This window comes from Nycticebus coucang, chromosome 7 (assembly GCF_027406575.1).
Source record: "Nycticebus coucang isolate mNycCou1 chromosome 7, mNycCou1.pri, whole genome shotgun sequence".
In the NCBI taxonomy this organism is placed as follows: domain Eukaryota; kingdom Metazoa; phylum Chordata; class Mammalia; order Primates; family Lorisidae; genus Nycticebus; species Nycticebus coucang.
The window spans coordinates 24,478,158-24,497,118 of NC_069786.1; the positions used below are offsets into that span (position 1 = coordinate 24,478,158).

The following is an 18,961-nucleotide window of genomic DNA, read 5'->3' on the forward strand; positions in this document are numbered from 1 at the left end:
ACCCCCTGTCTCCCTGGGCAACCAGAGGAGGCCACCGGTGAGCGAGGGATTTCCTGACACGGCTCACAAACCCGGGAAACTTCCAGGGCGGGGCCCACCCAGAGAGGTGTTCGAACGCAAATCTCCAGCAGCAAAGACGTTTGAACTCAAAACAGCCCGTCTTCTGTAGGCGATTTCGACAGGAACAGAGACAGAACCCCGCAAAGTTGTCTGTTCTGTTCTGTTCTGTTCTGTTCGGTTCTGTTAGCAGCATCCATCAGGGACGGGGCTAAGCCTGAGTGAACACCTCCTTCCCATCACCTGCATCAAACACTCAAAGATGTCAGGCCCCATCTCCTCCTGCTAGATAGCGGCAGTCTGTGGGGGCCTGGCAGACTTCCTTGCGATTCAGGCAGGTGCAAACCCCTGGAGTGTCTGTTCACTGCAGGCAACTGGGTTAGCCATCTGCAGAGATACCAGTGACTGGGTCCGACGGAGGGGCAAAGTGGGGAAGGAGACGTCAACCTTCCTAGACTGCTCTGTTTGCTGGGTGGCTCCTCCTGACTCCACGCTGCACTGGGGTGAGCCGTGTCAGAGGAGTCACCAGGCCCCTGTGATCCAGTTCCCAGAGACCTCTTGAACTCGCCCACCCAAGACAAGTGCCGATTGAGACAGCGGATTTGGACCTTTTGAACTGGGCTAATAGAATGAGGACTTTTCAGGCGGTGCCCTGGGTGTGCAATTGTAGGAAGGTTTGATTCTCCTTTTCCAACTGGGGCCAGAGGTGGGCAGGCGGGGTGACTTAATTGCTGATTTTTCCACACAGCTGAGACTTCAAGCCAGAGTAGAAGTTGCAATAGGATCAAACAGAAACCAGCTGAAAGCAAGACAGAACCACTTTGCTCCACCACACCAGACAGGGCCCCAGTTTCTCAGGCCACAACACTGTACGGGCCCTCGATAAAACCCCAGGGGAAAAACCAAAGGGAGTAAAATAACCATGGGGCGGAATCAGCGGAAAAACTCTGGTAACATGAATAACCAGAATAGATCAACCCCCCCAAGAAAAGATACGGCAGATATGATTGAAGATCCCATTCATAAACAACTGGCTGAAATGTCAGAAATCGAATTCAGAATTTGGATTGCAGACAAGATTAATAAAATGGAATTAGGAATTCGAGGAGAAATTCAAAAATTGTCTCAAGAATTTAACGAATTTAAAGACAAAACCACCAAAGACTTAGACACACTGAAGCAAGAACTTACAGCCCTCAAAGATATGAAAAATACAGTAGAATCCCTCAGTAACAGAATGGAGCAAGCAGAAGAAAGGATTTCTGACATCGAAGATAAAGTCTTCGAACGCTCCCAATCTCTCAAAGAGGAAGAGAAATGGAGAGCAAAAACGGATCACTCACTCAGAGAACTCTCAGATAATTCGAAAAAAAGCAACATAAGGATTATAGGAATTTCTGAGAATGATGAAGTAGCCTCCAAGGGCACAGAGGCCCTTCTGCATGAAATTATGAAAGAAAATTTTACAGACATGCCTAGAGAATCTGAAATTTAGATAGCAGACAGCTTCAGAACCCCAGCATGATTCAACCCCAATAAGTCATCCCCCAGACATATCATAATTAGCTTCACTAAAGTTAACATGAAAGAGAAGATTCTCAAAGCAGCCCGGCGAAAGAAAACTATAACGTACAAAGGTAAGAATATTAGAATAACTGCAGATCTCTCTGCTGAAACTTTTCAAGCCAAAAGAGGCTGGTCATCAACTTTTAATCTCCTAAAGCAAAAAAACTTTCAACCCAGGATCTTGTATCCAGCTAAACTGAGTTTCATCTATGATGGAGAAATTAAATACTTCAATGACATTCATATGTTGAAAAAATTTGCCATAAGTAAACCAGCTCTTCAGGATGTTCTCAGACCTATCCTCCACAATGACCAACCCAATCCTATACAACAAAAGTAAACTCACTCAGAAACTTCGGATCAGACTCCAACTTCCACACTGGCGAAAGGATTAAAAATGTCCACTGGACCTTTGAAAAACTCGATACCCAAAATTCCACCAGACTTATCAATACTCTCCATCAATGTGAATGGCTTAAACTGTCCTCTAAAGAGACATAGGTTAGCTGACTGGATACAAAAACTCAAGCCAGATATTTGTTGCATACAAGAGTCACATCTCAACTTAAAAGACAAATACAGACTCAGGGTAAAAGGATGGTCATCCATATTTCAGGCAAATGGTAATCAGAAAAAAGCAGGTGTTGCAATTTTATTTGCAGATACAGTAGGCTTTAAACCATCAAAAGTAAGGAAGGACAAGAATGGTCACTTCATATTTGTTAAGGGTAATACTCAATATGACGAGATCTCAATTATTAATATCTATGCACCCAACCAGAATGCACCTCAATTTATAAGAGAAACTCTAACAGACATGAGCAACTTGATTTCCTCCAGCTCCATAATCGTCGGAGATTTCAACACTCCCTTGGCAGTGTTGGATCGATCCTCCAGAAAGAAGCTGAGCAAAGAAATCTTAGATTTAAACCTAACCATCCAATATTTAGATTTAGCAGACATCTACAGAACATTTCATCCCAACAAAACTGAATACACATACTTCTCATCAGCCCACGGAACTTACTCCAAAATTGACCACATTTTAGGTCACAAGTCTAACCTCAGTAAATTTAAAGGAATAGAAATTATTCCATGCATCTTCTCGGACCATCATGGAATAAAACTTGAATGGAGTAACAACAGGAATCTGCATACCCATACAAAAACATGGAAGTTAAATACCCTTATGCTGAATGATAGCTGGGTCAGAGATGAGATTAAGAAAGAAATCGCCAATTTTTTGGAACAAAACGACAATGAAGACACAAACTATCAGAACCTCTGGGACACTGCAAAGGCAGTTCTAAGAGGGAAATTTATAGCACTGCAAGCCTTCCTCAAGAGAACAGAAAGAGAGGAAGTTAACAACTCAATGGGACATCTCACGCAACTGGAAAAGGAAGAACATTCCAACCCCAAACCCAGTAGAAGAAAAGAAATAACCAAAATTAGAGCAGAATTAAATGAAATTGAAAACAAAAGAATAATACAACAGATCAATAAATCAAAAAGCTGGTTTTTTGAAAAGGTCAATAAAATAGATAAACCTCTGGCCAACCTAATCAGGAAAAAAAGAGTAAAATCTCTAATATCATCAATCAGAAACAACAAAGACGAAATAACCACAGACTCATCAGAAATCCAAAAAATCCTTAATGAATATTACAAGAAACTTTATTCTCAGAAATATGAAAATCTGAAGGAAATAGACCGATACTTGGAAGCACGCCACCTTCCAAGACTTAACCAGAATCAAGTGGAAATGTTGAATAGACCCATATCAAGTTCAGAAATAGCATCAACTATACAAAACCTCCCTAAAAAGAAAAGCCCGGGACCAGATGGTTTCACGTCAGAATTCTACCAAACCTTTAAAGAGGAATTAGTACCTATATTACTCAACCTGTTCCAAAATGTAGAAAAAGAAGGAAGACTACCCAACACGTTCTATGAAGCAAACATCACCCTGATCCCCAAACCAGGAAAAGACCCAACAAGAAAAGAAAATTATAGACCAATATCACTAATGAATATAGATGCAAAAATATTCAACAAGATCCTAACAAACAGAATCCAGCAACACATCAAACAAATTATACATCATGACCAAGCCGGTTTTATCCCAGGGTCTCAAGGCTGGTTCAATATACGTAAATCTATAAATGTAATTCAGCACATAAACAAATTAAAAAACAAAGACCATATGATTCTCTCAATTGATGCAGAAAAAGCTTTTGATAATATCCAGCATCCCTTCATGATCAGAACACTCAAGAAAATTGGTCTAGAAGGGACTTTTCTTAAACTGATAGAGGCTATCTACAGCAAGCCCACAGCCAATATCATATTGAATGGAGTTAAATTGGAATCATTTCCACTCAGATCAGGAACCAGACAAGGCTGCCCATTGTCTCCATTGCTTTTCAACATTGTAATGGAAGTTTTAGCCACCGCAATTAGGGAAGAAAAGGCGATCAAGGGTATCCATATAGGGTCAGAAGAGATCAAACTCTTGCTCTTCGCAGATGATATGATTGTGTATCTGGAAAACACTAGGGACTCTACTACAAAACTCCTAGAAGTGATCAAGGAATACAGCAGCATCTCAGGTTACAAAATCAACATCCATAAATCGGTAGCCTTTATATACACCAACAACAGTCAAGTTGAAAAAGCAGTTAAGGACTCTATCCCATTCACAGTAGTGCCAAAGAAGATGAAATATTTGGGAATTTACCTAACAAAAGACGTGAAAGATCTCTATAAAGAGAACTATGAAACTCTAAGAAAAGAAATAGCTGAAAATGTTAACAAATGGAAAAACATACCATGCTCATGGCTGGGAAGAATCAACATTATCAAAATGTCCATACTACCCAAAGCAATATATAATTTCAACGCACTCCCTATTAAAGCTCCACTGTCATATTTTCAAGATCTTGAAAAAACATTACTTCCTTTTATATGGAATCAGAAAAAACCTCGAATAGCCAAGACATTACTCAGAAATAAAAACAAAACAGGAGGAATCACACTACCAGACCTCAGACTTTACTACAAATCGATAGTGATCAAAACAGCATGGTATTGGCACAAAAACAGAGAAGTAGATATCTGGAACAGAATAGAGAACCAAGAGATGAATCCAGCTACTTACCGCTATTTGATTTTTGACAAGCCAATTAAAAACATTCAGTGGGGAAAAGATTCCCTATTTAACAAATGGTGCTGGGTGAACTGGCTGGCAACCTACAGAAGACTGAAATTGGACCCACACCTTTCACCATTAACTAAGATAGACTCTCATTGGATTAAAGATTTAAACTTAAAACATGAAACTATAAAAATACTAGAGGAGAATGCAGGGAAAACCCTTGAAGAAATTGGTCTGGGTGAGTATTTCATGAGGAGAACCCCCCGGGCAATTGAAGCAGCTTCAAAAATACACTACTGGGACTTGATCAAACTAAAAAGCTTCTGCACAGCTAAGAACACAGTAAGCAGAGCAAGCAGACAGCCCTCAGAATGGGAGAAGATATTTGCAGGGTATAACTCTGACAAAGGTTTAATAACCAGAATCCACAGAGAACTCAAACGCATCAGCAAGAAAAAAACAAGGGATCCCATCGCAGGCTGGGCAAGGGATTTGAAGAGAAACTTCTCTGAAGAAGACAGGCGCACGGCCTTCAGACATATGAAAAAATGCTCATCATCTTTAATCATCAGAGAAATGCAAATCAAAACTACTTTGAGATATCATCTAACTCCCATGAGACTAGCCTATATCACAAAATCTCAAGACCAGAGATGTTGGCGTGGATGCGGAGAAAAGGGAACACTTCTGCACTGCTGGTGGGAATGCAAATTAATACATTCCTTTTGGAAAGAGATATGGAGAACACTCAGAGATCTAAAAATAGATCTGCCATTCAATCCTGTAATTCCTCTGCTGGGCATATACCCAGAAGACCAAAAATCACAACATAACAAAGATATTTGTACCAGAATGTTTATTGCCGCCCAATTCATAATAGCTAAGTCATGGAAAAAGCCCAAGTGCCCATCCATCCACGAACAGATTAATAAATTGTGGTATATGTATACCATGGAATACTATGCAGCCTTAAAGAAAGATGGAGACTTTACCTCTTTCATGGATGGAGCTGGAACATATTCTTCTTAGTAAAGTATCCCAAGAATGGAAGAAAAAGTACCCAATGTACACAGCCCTACTATGAAACTAATTTGGGACTCTCACATGATAGCTATAACCCAGATACAACTTAACAATAGGGGGAAGTGGGAAGGGGGGGTGGGTAGAGGGAGGGGATCGGTGGGATCACACCTGTGGTGCATCTTACAGGGGTATTTGCGAAACTTGGTAAATGTAGAATGTAAATGTTTTGGCACAGTAACTGAGATAACGCTAGAAAGGCTATGTTAACCACTGTGAAAAAAATGTGTCAAATGGTTTATGAAGCGAGTGTATGATGCCCCATGATCATATCAATGTATACAGTTATGATTTAATAAAAAAAATAAATAAATAAAGAAGCTTTCTACTATTTTAAAAAAATAATAATAAAAAAAATAAAAAATATTAAAAATGAACAAAAATGTATTAGTAAAGATAGAAGGATTTGTTCTGTAAAATTTGGGTTCAGCCAAAAGGCTGCACTTAAGGTCCTAAAAGGTCATGTGTGTCCCTAGGTTGCAGGTTCCTCACCCCTAGTCAGGCAAGCTCGTGTGAGCAGGGGTCTGCAGGGGATGAGAAAGCTAGAGTCACCAGGGAGTGAGTGGGTTTGCCCCACCTGCCCTGACACAGGACCCGGCTCCAGGAAACCTACACCAAGCCAGGCTACACAGGTTCACCTGTGCACACAGCAAGAGCCTCTTTAAATTCCCAAACATCTGCCCCAGCTTGCTGGGTGGTGGAGATAAACTGATGAGGGCTGGGTGGGCTGGCAAAGGCTCTGCAGAGGGCCAGGACCAGGAGCTGAATTCATAACTGGGAACCAGCTCAAGTGTGAACCACCTTGGAAGGAGCTGCTCTAATTTGTGAACCTTGAACCAAGCTGAGCCCCAAATTAATCTTTTTTTTTTTTCCACTGAATTGAGCACTGAACCAAGGATTTTTCAAAACAGCAACACCTAGTAAGCCAGTTTGAACCAGAACCAAGCCTATTCATTTTCTGAAAGTATTGAACTGGAACAATATGGGAATATTAAGTATCTTTCAAACTAAACCAGAATTGAACTGATCATTCACAAGTGTCCGGCTTGGGATGGAAAGAAATTCTTTTTGGAGAGACAATCCTGCATATATTAAATGTCTGGCTTGAGAGCTATCTCGCTTCACCACAAAATGACACTGCCTAGTGAGCTCATTTTAAAATTGTAATCTTGAGCTTAATTCTCATGTTTAACTTTTCATTTGTAGATTTTATCTGCTTAGTCAATTTTTCTTGATAAGAATCAGAGTTTGTTTTGTCCAGAAATTTTAGCACAATTCCTGGCACATGACGGATGTGCAGGTGCACATGTGGGGATGGGGAAGAGGGGCAGTTGGCGACATAAAATGACCAAGAGCTTGAAATTTATTCTGCAGCTGGAGGAAATCATGAAAGAGTGTTAGGCAGAGGGTGGTGAGGTCAGATTTGAGTTTTTCATAGATGCAACTACAGGGAAGGGGCAGGGCTGGAGGCAGGAGACAGGAAAATTGGTTATGAAGTGAGCGTAGTAATCTGGGTGAGAATTGATGAAAGGGGCAGGGGCAGGAGCTCGAGTCAGAAAATCCCTGGATTCCAATCCTAGCTTTTCTTGCAGCTGGGACAAGACATGCAAAGTCTCTGAGTGTCAGTCTCCTCCCCCAAAGAATGTGGATGCTAACTCACACATCGTGTGTGAAGTGCAGAGCACTTAGATCAGTGACTGGTACATAATAAACGCTCAGCAAACATTAGTTATTCATTTTAATTGGGAGGCATGGAGAGAACATGGTAAGTGTGAGACACATAGAAGGTGGAATCTACGGGAATGGATATGGGGAAGGAGAGAGAAGGAGGAGTTAAGGATGAGTCTGACCTTTCTGAGAAGGGCAGTTAGGTAGACGGTGGCCACATAAATGTAGGGAATTTGGGAGAGAAACCAGGTTGGAAAGGGGAAATCTGAACACATTGAGAGGAAGTTGTCCATGGCGCATCCACACAGAGTTCTCCAGCAGACAGTTGACCTCACGGGTCTGGGTTTCAGCAGAGCAGCACAGGCTGCAGTCAGACACAGACGTGGGAACCATGTGCAAAGGCTGTCAGGGTGTTGGCATCACCAGGAGAAGGTGTAAAGCGGAGAAGAGCAAAGACCCCAGGCAGCATTCTGGAGCAAGGCATCATTTAAGAAACAAAGAAGATGAGGCTTCAGAACTGATGGAGAAAGGGTGGCCAAAGAGTTAGGAAGGAAAATCAGTACAAACGGGAGGTCACAGAGTCAAAGGAGGAGAGAGAGCTCAACAGTAACAAACGCACCAACACTTCCAACCAGCTAAAGACCACCCCAGAGCCAGTGGGCTTTCTCTGGAGGGAGGGAGGCAGACAGCAGCGGCTAAGGAGCAGCCAGGAGAGGAAAAGTGGGGAGAGGGTGTGTGGTTTCCTGGTTTCTCCCAGGAAACCAAGTCATGAAAAGGCAGAGCAAGGTATGAGTCCCTTAAAGAGTTGCCTTCCCTTAATCCAGTTTGGATTCACTGGCCACATTAGGGGACCTTACAAAAACAGTCCAAACCTTGACCTGGCTGGTGTTTCTCCATCCTGCAGAGAGACACCTTCTCCTGAATGCCCTGCCATAGGTGTCCTCTCCTAGGCTCTCTTTTAAACCAGTGTGCCAGGAACGTGTTATGGTCCCTCTCTCCTCTAGTAAAACCCAAGATCCAGGAAGGTGAGCATCTTTCCTAACTTGTTCTCTCAGTTTCCTCATCTTTCAGCAATGCCTGATAATGTCAATATTAATTTTCATCATTAACTATCTCTACCACACAGAGCTCCCTTTATGGGACCCAGAGGAGGAATGTCCCCCAAGCCTTAATTCCAAACATAACTGGGTCTCCCCTGAGTGAGCTGTGGAACTGCTTTTATCACATGGACACAATGCCCATTTCACGTTTCCCTCTGATGCTATTTGTCTCTATGCTTTGGGTCGCTAGAAACTGAGTCAAATTTGCATCCATTTGTGGAAAATGACAGAACACTCAGATATGCATTTTTGTGCGAATTCATCCAATACATCTCTACCTTTGTCTTATTCGTCCTCATCTTCTTTTCCATTTCCTCAATTTTCTCATTTCTTTATTTATTTTATTATCCAAAATGCATTTTTCCAAGTTTGTTCAAATACTTGATGAAGGAAAGTGGGGTCGTTCATCAGTAATAGGGAAGATCAGATGCTAGCTAGAAGTCAAGAGGAATTGGGTTCTGAGACATAAGAGACGTGAAGTAGGGAAGAGGCTGACTTTACAGGTCAAGGGAGCATCCTGAGGGGGGGAGGGTGCAGAGATGTGATCCAGAGCCCTGCTGGGTTTCCAGGAGATTTCAGCCTTGCTGGAAGCAAGTCAAAGACACTAAGAAAAGACTAACATAACAAGGCCATACAAAGGTACGTGTCACCATGTATGGTTCAGGGGGCATGTACAGGGGATGCCAAGAAGAAGAGATCATTGTATGTGCTGGCATGTTTTAGAAGTCTTCATCAAAGATTTCAGACAAATTTGGCCTTGAAAAAGAAATAAGATCTAACTCCAGTAAGTAAACATTACTTTGTCAAGACAGAGTTGAGAGGGCCAGGTGCAGTGGCTCACTCCTGTAATCCTAGCACTCAGGGAGGCCAAGGCAGATAGATTGCCTGAGTTCATGGGTTTGAGACTAGTCTGAGCCAGAGTGAGACCCCAGCTCTAAAAATAACCAGGCGTTGTGACAGGCACCTGTCATCTTAGCTACTCGGGATGCTGAGGCAAGAGAATCACTTGAGCCCAAGAGTTTGAGGTTGCTGTGAGCTGTGACCCCATGGCATTCTACCCAGGGCAACAAAGTGAGACTCTATCTTAACAAAATAAAAGAAGGAGAATTGAGAGTGGCAGTAGCCATTGGGAAAGGTGGCTAGGAATCTGGATCAGCCCTTTCTGGGAAGAGGCATGAGCTGGAATTCAATTGGCTGTGGGCTGTCAAGGTCAGTGTGTGGACCTCAGTTTGGAAGCTCCAGGGCAGAGGCCAGAGCGCGTCTCTGCCAAGGTCAGAACAGGACAGGCATGTTCTCTTTTGCTTTTTGTCTTGATTTGGTCTTGCTGGTCAGGGTTTTTGGATGAGTACACTCATTCCTGCCCACCCTGATCTGATTTCTCTGCTGACCTTGGCAGCAGAGAGGCCAGGCTGGATTGAAATTCCACTTAAGGTGCACACAGCATCCCTTCCTTGCCTTGACTCATCAGCCAGCAATAAATGGAACTTCTTGACAGTTTTAAATTTCCTGCCAGAGAGCAGCTGGTAGTGTTCGTCTGGAGAAGCAGTCCTGGGGAAGTTTTCTCACTATCTGGCTAGAGAATGTATTTTCTTCCTCTCCTCTCATTTCATCTCCTCCCCTCCTCCCTCCCCTCCTTTCCTTTCCCTTCCCTCAGCCTCCCTTCTCCTTCTTTCACTCTCTTCCCCTCCCATCTCTTCCCTTCTCTTCTACTAAGTCTCTCCTTTAAAGACTTTGCACCTCTTCTGTCCCTAGCCACTGACAATTAATTTAGGGACTAGAGAAGGCCTTGTCAGTACAGCCTGCTGAATTACTCATTACTGTCTCTGAGATTCAAAGAGCGACCCTGTTTTTTAAGGTTCTTTTAATGAGTCATTTCAGCCTTGGACTTCCAATTTTCACCCCTGCCAGACAACAGCCCCTGGGAAGGCCTGGGAAACTAGTGTCACTTCCAGAGACTTGCAGCTACCGGGCTGTAGGCGCACTATAATTATTCCCCATTAGTGCTCTGTGAATGTGCAGATGGTGCATGGGGCCCTGATGCTGTTTGTTTTCCTTTTCCCTCCTCCCTCAAACACTTTCGTTTATGCCCCTGCATTTCAGTGAACAAGGGCAAGGCCTGGCTCAGCATGTTTACCCATCTCTTCTGCTGGGCAGGTTAATGTCTGAGTACAGGATCGCAAATTTCCTGTATGGAACCTATAACGTCTTATTATTTTCCCCAGGCATGTGAAGACACATGTTAGCCTCCAGCAGGAAAATGTGTTAATCAGAAGTCCCTTTGCTGCTGCAGGAAGAGGGCACAGTCCAAAAAATCAAACCAACAAAAAAGCAAGCACAGTCACCTTAAAACAAAAACAGCATCCTGAAAAATAATGCTGTGACAGTTTTTATTAATGGTCCCCAACAAGGCAATTAAACAGAAGTGTAGATGTCATCTAAAAAGAGATTTCAGGCCTTGGCCAAACTCCGTCATCCTCTCTACCAAAGCTTTTTGCTTCTCCAGTTTTCCTAGGCTTCAGGTCTGTTTGAGATTAGAAGCATTTCTGACGTGCTGTGCAAATATATGCAAATTCGATGTGAGTTCTCATCAGCTCCGCTCTGCCGTGTGTTGCGGCTGCCTTGATGGCGCTGGGCTGCCGGCCTCCTGGAATCGCAGCAATATGGCCTGTGTGGGCTGTGCCAGCAGCCATTAGCAGCCCCGATGAATCGGATTAGGGAGCCCTGATGGCTCCGTGGTGTCAGTTAGTCGCACTTGGTTCCCAGGCTGTGGAACAGCACAAGGCAATGTCAAAGGCAGGAGGGAAAGATTCTGATGTTCACTGATTTTTAAAATATTCCCAAATTTCCTTTCATGTTTATGCAACCACAGTGGAAATTTGCTTTCCTGACAGGAACCATTATCTGATGACATCCTTATACATTCATCTCTTTCAGTGCTGATCTTTAAGTTGATGGCTGCTGAGATTTTGCAGGAGAGCACATGCTGACGTGTGTGTGGTTGGACGCCTGGCATTGTGCGCACATGCACTCGGCCATGCTTGCGTGAAGGGGGTAATCAGTGCAAGGGTCAGCATGTCACTTGCATGTGAATTCCAAGGGACCTACTGGTGGCTCCTAAAATGGCATCTGCAAGCACAGGGGGGAAATGGTCTTGATTTTCTTCAAGTGGTCATGGGTCTCTCCTCCTTTCCTCTGGGGTCTTTGCCATCTTCCCTCACCCTCATCGGCCTATCTGAAAGCTGAATGAGAGGGGAAGAGTTGGTTCTGGTGGGCAGGTGAGGCCAAAGGAAACAGGTATGCAAATGGAGAGCATACTATTCAGCCATAAAGGAAGAAGGAGACTCTACATCTTTTGTATTAACCTGGATGGATTCGGAGAGTATCCTCCTGAGTAAAGTAGCACAAGAATGAAAAAGCAAGCACCCAATGTACTCAATACTAATATGAAACTAGTAGATGAACAAATACATGACCACACACACACAAAAAAATAACTAAATTCAAGTGGAGTGGGGAGAGGGGAGGCAGGGGGATTGGTATCACTCACCTTCTGGGTACAATGTAGGGTATATGGCACTTCTTCTGGGTGAAGGGCTCAACTACAACTGGGACTTTACCTAATTGTTTGTACCCTCATATTAATCTGAAATAACAAAACAAACAAAAAGACCTACCACCACTTTCAACGCAGCTCTTCTTAAGCCAACCCTGACTGAAGTGGAGGAAGCTTTTCTCTTTTCTTGCCCACATATCATTTTACAAACAGTAAAAAGGCAAATGTTGGACTCATACAGGACTTTCATGTAATTGTCATAACTAATTAAGAGCCATAATTACTTCCCACTTTGGAACAAAGCCCTTTTTAACTCTCTACTTCTTAAGCCACGGTCCCAGAGTACACATGAATGAATTCCAGCTGCCATTCACCCTGCAGGAGCCAAGGAAGCAGCAGCTCAAACAAATCTTAGCCCCTCTGCGTTTGACTGTCGGCCCTCATGCCCTGCTGGTGGTTGTTGAGAATAGATCTTTGTGAATGTCCGAGAGAGAATGGAGTGGTTTGAAGGACTCGGCAGTATCCCAGGGAGTACATGAACATAATTATAATATATGTTATATAACATATTATGTTAGCATAATTCCTTTAACCTATAACCTGTTGAAATGCATAGATGTTACATGGAAAATGACTTGGATACTGGGTCCTTGTATTAGGGTCCAACCTGGCTTTGTCATTGGATCATCATCATCATAGGCTTATCCTTTAGTTATGATGATGACACAGAGCTCGACAATTGTGTCAAACTTTTGATATTAAACTGATGTATGATTCTTTAGCAACTGGGAATCTAAAGCCATCACTCATTTCTTCTTGCCATGGCACCAAAATGTGCATTTTGTGTGTTTCCTAACCGGCAACAAAAATGCTCCTCAGTGGAATTTTGGTTTCCATTACCTGTGAAAGAAAAAGAAATAGCAGCCACTTCCAAAGGTTGTCACTTGACCTCTTGGGCCCAGGTTCCAGAAGCTCTGCGTGGTGACTGCCTGTCACTGGGGTGCTCAATATGCTCTTTTGGCTTGAAGGCCCCAGAGAGAACACACATCCCAGCAGCTCTGAGGTGCTTTTCCTCCAGGCGTCTCTCCCGACTGGCCCGGCAGAGTCCCCTCAGAATGATTTGCAGTTCTTTTACCCTTCTCAGTTTTTGCTACTACAAATGACATTTTGTGCAGCATATTTTGTGTTTCCAAGTAAAATAGAATTTAAGCAGTGACTGAAAAGAATTAATGACCATCTGGTAACTCCCTTCACTCCCATAGAAATTCTAGCACAATTTAAAAATACATGTAGTTTCTGAATTCATTTGTTGAAATGTTTAAAATAATGTTCTCTTAGGCCAGCGTGGTGGCTCACGCCTATAAACCCAGCACTCTGGGAGGCCAAGGCAGGCAGATTGCTCAAGCTTACGGGTTCGAGATCAGCCTGAGCTAGAGCGAGACTCTGTCTCTAAAAATAGTTAGGTTGTGTTGTGATGGGCACCTATAGTCCCAGCTACTCAGGAAGCTGAGGCAAGAGAGTCACTTGAGCCCAAGAGTCTGAGGTTGCTATGACCTATGATGCCACAGCACTCAACCGGGGGTTGGGGGGAGAGTGACAAAATGAGACTTTGTCTCAAAAAATAAATAAATAAATAAATGAGATAAAATAAAATAATGTTTTCTCATTATAAAAGAAAAATAGTGAGGTAATCCAAGGATGCCCCAGAGTGAATTGTATATACCGCCTATGCCATGTTTGGAGTCAGATTACTTGAACATGCCTCTCCAAATTTGGGAAAAATCTGCCCAGTTGTTATCATGTGATATGCTCACAAATAGGCGTGCGCCTTAGTTCATTTTCTGTGGCTTATCACGGAATTCCTGAAACTGGGTTATTTTCTATAAAGAAAAGGAATGCATTTCTTACAGTTGCAGAGGCTGAAAAGTCAAGGTCAAGGGGCCACATCGGGTGAGGCCCTTTTATTTTTTTTTTTGCAGTTTTGGCCAGTGCTAGGCTTGAACCCGCCACCCCCTTCTTGCTGACAGGGACCTCGCAGAGCTTTGAGGTGGCATAGGGCGTTACGTGGTGGTAAGGCAGCTGAGCAAGGTCACTCACATCACGCTTCCTTTTCTTGTTTTTAATTATAACAAATTTAAAAATTTTAATTTATCACATAAAATTTGTGTCTGTTTATGGGGTCCACGTCATATTCTGTATGATAATCTGTAATGATCCAGTAAGGATATCTGGGGTATTCGTACCCTTCAGTAATTATCATTCCAGGTGTTTGGAACATTTCAAGTCTTCTCTTGCAGCTATTTTGAAATACACAAAACACTGTTGTTAACTATCATCACCCTATTCTACTGTCAAACACTGGAACTTATTTCTTCTATCCAAGTGCATGTTTCTGCCCATTACCCAACCTCTCTTCATCCCTCTGCACCCCACACCCTCCCCAGCCCGTAGCATCTATCATTCTACTATCTACCCACATGACATCTACTTTGTTAGCTCCCATATATATCAGAACATGTCATATATCTTACCTACTGGGAATAGAGCTACAGTAAACATCGGGGTGTGAGTATCTTTTTGATATATTGATTTCTTTTTCCTCTGGATAAGCAGGGTCTCAGTAGTGATGAGTGACATTGGTGAGTGCTTACTGGTGTCAGCACTGCTCTGAACATTTCCCATTTGTTTTCTTCTTTTATTGGTTTAAGTAGGTACTGAAGATTGGAAAAGATAATCATCACTCCCATTAGATGGCACAACTACAATGTCCTAGAGTCAGGGTTTAGATCCCAGCAATCTGCAATGCAATTCTGACTCTAACTACCTGGAATTTGGTCACATTTCACAAGTTAAAGCATAGTTCCCCACGAAGCTGACCTCACTTCATACAAGCTGGGAGAAGTGAGGAATCCTAGGTTACTCGGACCTCTGACCAACTGGCCACAAATTTAGGTGTTGTCATTATCCCTTCAAGTTGGATAACTCACCAGAACAACTCGCAGAACTTAGGAAAGCACTATACTTATTATTAAAGCTTTATTATAAGTGACACAAATCAAAAACTGACTAGAGAAAAGAAACACAGAGTAAGGGAGGGTTTCAAATGTGATTGTTCTTGGAACATGTCACTCTCCCAGGACAATTAACCAGGACTCACTAGTGAATTTCAGTGCTAAGAGTTTTTACTGGGATTTCATTATTTAGGCATGGCTGCTTGGATTATTGGCAACATGAATGAATTCAATCTCTAGTCCCCAACTGCTTCTCTGATGACACAGTGTTTTCCCACATAGCCAGCACCATCCAGAAATGATCTGGGGACTTACCAGGAGTCCTCTCATTAGCATAAACTCAGGTGTAGTCTGAGGGCCCACTTTGAATAATAAAGACACTTCTGCTTAAGAAATCCAAGGATTGGTTTGTTTGTTTGTTTGTTTGGAGCAGAATCTCACTCTGTCATCCTAGGTACAGTGCTGTGGCATCATCACAGGTCACAGCAACTTAAAACTCTTGTGCTTAAGTGATCCTCTTGCCTCAGCCTCCTGAGTAGCTGGGACTACAGGTACCACCACACCTAGCTAGTTTTTCTATTTTAGTAAAGACAGGTCTTGCTCTTGCTCAGGCTGGTCTCGAACTCCTGAGCACAAGCAATCCACCTGCCTTGGCCTCCTGGAGTGCTGATTATAGGTGTGTGCCACTGCACCTGGCTAAATCCCTTCAGCGGCACATATACCAAAATCCTTCCCAGGAGCCAGAGACGAAGGCTTCAGAAGGCTCTCAGCCCTTTCTCTCCTAAGGGCCAACATGAGCGTCTAGACTAGTGAGGTTCCTGGCTAAACACAGGCTTCTGCCTCTCAGGTCTTGCCTGAACCCTGGCTAGGTGGGCAACTAGAGGGACCACTCTCTGAAAAACAGAGGCTATATCCAAGCTTCCTAATGAGAGGCCGCAGATTGGGCCTGCAAAGACAGGAAGCCACGCATTTGGACAGCAAACACTTCCATGAATTTAAATGGCACTCACAAGACAGAGGAGCTTCTCCTAGAGGTGGAGTCCAGCATCTTGTTAAGTCCACTAAAAATCACATCTGCATCTATACTCAGTTGCTGTTTAGAGCAGTTGGCAGTCACCTGCCATCTTGTATGATGAGTAGGTGACTGACACCTGCCATCAGTGCTGGGAGCCTACGAGAGGCCTCTGGTTGACTGCTTTACAGATGGAAATATTGGTGAAGAAAGATGGGTCAGAGATGGCCTGGGACAGAGAAATGCCTGCTCTGACCTTATGTTCTACTTATCCACTAGTGCCTACAACCTGGGTCAGGAGTCCCACAGCTGCTTTGGGTGCTTGGAGTACTCATTAAATTCATAAGCTCCTCAGACACGGGAGGACTCCCTGGAAATTCAGAGTGACAAGGCTATGCCCATGTGTCCATTGCTGTATGACTGCTCAATGCCTGAACTCAGGCACCGAATAGGTATGTTTTCATTCCTCAAAATTTTCAAAAATAAAATCTTGGATGGTGGTGACCTTCTTTTCTTCTTCTTCTTTTTTTATTAAATCATAGCTGTGTACATTTTTTTAATGGAAAAATTTAACTTTCTTTTATTTATTCTTTACATTTCAGATTAATATGAGGTTACAAATGATTAGGTTGCATTGTTTGCCTTTGTTAAGCAGAGTCCAAGTTATAGTTGAGCCCTTCACCCAGAAGGTATGCCATATATCCCTACATTGTGCAGGGTAGATGAGAGCTTACCACACACCCTCTGACCCTCTTTCCCCCCTTCCCAAATTTATTTATTTATTAACAGAGTCTCACTTGGTCGCCCTTGGTAGAGTGCTATGGTGTCACAGCTCACAGCAACCTCAAACTCTTGGGCTCAAGTGATCCTCTTACATCAGCCTCCCAAGTAGCTGGGAGTACAGGTGCCTGCCACAATGCCTGACTATTTTATTTTTTTATTATTAAATCATATCTGTGTACATTAATGCAATCATGGGACACCATACACTGGTTTTATATACCATTTGACATATTTTCATCACACTGGTTAACATAGCCTTCCTGGCATTTTCTTAGTTATTGTGTTAAGACATTTATATTCTACATTTAGTAAGTTTCACGTGTACCCTTGTAAGATGCACCAATTACCCTCCCTCCACCTATCCTCCTCCCTCCCCTCCCCTCCCTTTCCCCTTTCTCTATATTCTTAGGTTGTAACTGGGTTATAGCTTTCATGTGAAGGTCCTAAATTAGTTTCATAGTAGGGGTGAGTACATTGGATACTTTTTCTTCCATTCTTGAGATACTTTGCTAAGAAGAATATGTTCCAACTCCATCCATGTAAACATGAAAGAGGTAAAGTCTCCATCTTTCTTTAAGGCTGCATAATATTCCATGGTGTACACATACCATAATTTATTAATCCATTTATGGGTTGATGGGCACTTGGGCTTCTTCCATGACTTAGCAATTAAGAATTGGGCTGCAGTGAACATTCTGGTACAAATATCTTTGACTTTCAGATTTTTCATCCATGAGTAGGTATAATGACCCCCATCTCAAAGAACTGGCTATTGGGAAGTCTTTTTTTTTTTCTTTAAAGTAACACATATTTATTGTCTTACTGTTCTGCAGGCCAGAAATCCAAAATCAGTGTTATTGGGATACAAGTAAAGTGGCAGCTGGGAAACATTATTTTCTGGAGTATCTAGGAGAGAATCTCTTTATTTGGGAGGTCTTAAGAGGAAAAAGCCACATAGCATCGAGCAGCTGGTGCTTCAGGGCCCCAGACACCGTGAGTTCTCCTCTCTCTCTTTCCTCGCAACTCTGCCTCGACTCACCTGTCAGTAGGCATCTGCTCATGGCCCTGAAGCATCCAGATGGAAACTTCTTGAGCAAAGCTCAGAGGACAGAGGCCTTGTGTGGCTCCTGGGGGACAGGGTGTGGAGAGAGCATACCACAGGGAAGGAGGGAGGCATTTCATAACGAGGGACTATAAGTTTTAAAAATCCATACATTCCTAACATGACTAAGAGGCCCAGTGGGGCCTTTGGTATGGAACAAATGGATGAATCATAACTGAGTTGGTTGGCCATAATGTTTATATGCCTGATAGTCCTGAATTTGACCTCCTTGTGAGTTAGCCACTGGTTTGGCTTTTTTGAAGCAGAGTCACTGTGTACTGGTTACCAACTTGTCTGAGTCTGGTGAGACAGAACATCCACACATGAGTGACATGAAGCAGGTTTATGACTCACAAATACAGAGCAAGAAAAAGCAGAAATCTGGGCGGTGCCTGTGGCTCAAGGAGTAGGGCGCCGGTCCCATATGCCGGAGGTGGTGGGTTCAAACCCAGCCCCGGCCAAAAAAAAAAAGAAAAAGCGGAAATCTAGGATTCACTGCGAGCCAGTCCTCAAGGTTAGGAAAGCTGCCGGAGGCAGTCTCATCCACACCTGCTGCACTTGCACCATAGCTGAGGGCCCCCATAAAGCAGCCTGCCCTCAATTTTATACTGTGGGGCCATGGGATTCACTGCGCTAAAGTATGGAAGGACATCCTATTTCTTGGGGGTGGGGAGGAAAGGCAGGGGCTGAAACAGAGCTCTGGCTTTTTCAGCCAGCCCCTCCCTGTCTTAGGATTTTGCATTCGTAGCACGTTCTACAATTATCCTCAAGAACACAAGTGAGAAAGGAAGGAGAACCAGGCCTCCTGCCTCCCCTCCTTTGGGCCCTTCTCGCACCCATAACAAACAGCTTCCTGACAGCCTGCCTCCCAC

At 43.2% G+C, this 18,961-nt stretch overlaps 1 protein-coding gene across 2 annotated transcripts in view; it reads left to right on the forward strand.

The window, feature by feature from the left end:
- GPR39 (G protein-coupled receptor 39) overlaps positions 1 to 18,961 on the forward strand; it is a 274,898-nt gene that overhangs the window by 113,319 nt on the left and 142,618 nt on the right. The gene's annotated exons all lie outside the window — the stretch shown is intronic.